The sequence below is a fragment of the Microtus ochrogaster genome, chromosome 8 (assembly GCF_000317375.1).
Source record: "Microtus ochrogaster isolate Prairie Vole_2 chromosome 8, MicOch1.0, whole genome shotgun sequence".
Lineage (NCBI taxonomy): Eukaryota > Metazoa > Chordata > Mammalia > Rodentia > Cricetidae > Microtus > Microtus ochrogaster.
Window position 1 is genome coordinate 62,289,021 of NC_022015.1, and position 860 is coordinate 62,289,880.

The following is an 860-nucleotide window of genomic DNA, read 5'->3' on the forward strand; positions in this document are numbered from 1 at the left end:
AACCATCTATAATGAGATCTGGCGCCCTCTTCTGGCCTGCAGGCACACATGGAAGCAGAATATTGTATACATAATAAATAAATAAATATTTTTTTAAAAAAAGAATATATCAATATAACTTAAACTTTGTCAATATGTTTAGTGTAATGCTTAGGAACACTGAAGTATACAATAAATAGGTGATTAGGTTAGATATGGCTATCCTTATATCTATATTACAGATACCAAAAAGATGTATGCAAAACTACTTCCTGCCTCTCTGGGCCCATGTGCCCCAACATAGAAACTATTTTTTCCCTAACTCAACCAGTACGGAGGCGCGAGAAATAATGAAACACAGTTCACACAGCCATATTGGAAGGGCATCTCAGGCTTCATTCATTCCTGAAGATCTACCTGCGTTTATTATTCAAAACACCTTTTATCCCCCAGGTAAACCAAGGTGGATACTCATTAATATTCTCTTTCCAGGGGACCGCAGGACTACACTTGCACCTTAAGTCACCAGCTTTGGAATCAACACCTCTCCCCAGGCGATCTACATAATAACAAAAGTCAAGGAGCCATACATTCTGAGTCTTTGTCAGGTGACTAGCATGTTTGGCAGGATTGCAGCTGCCTTGGAAATTAAGCATGGCCAGAGAGACTGGCTGTAAATATTTTGTATGAAATATGGGCCTACACTTGCTTAATATTGAATAACCAGGCTACAAAATAGTTTAATCCCACACTTTTATAGATGCACACGCATATACAATATTACAGAAATGTGAGAGGGGACATACACAATTTCAAATATATTGTGGAGAACATATATAACTTTTTTTCTTACCTATAAGTAATAAAGCTAGAATGCTTGA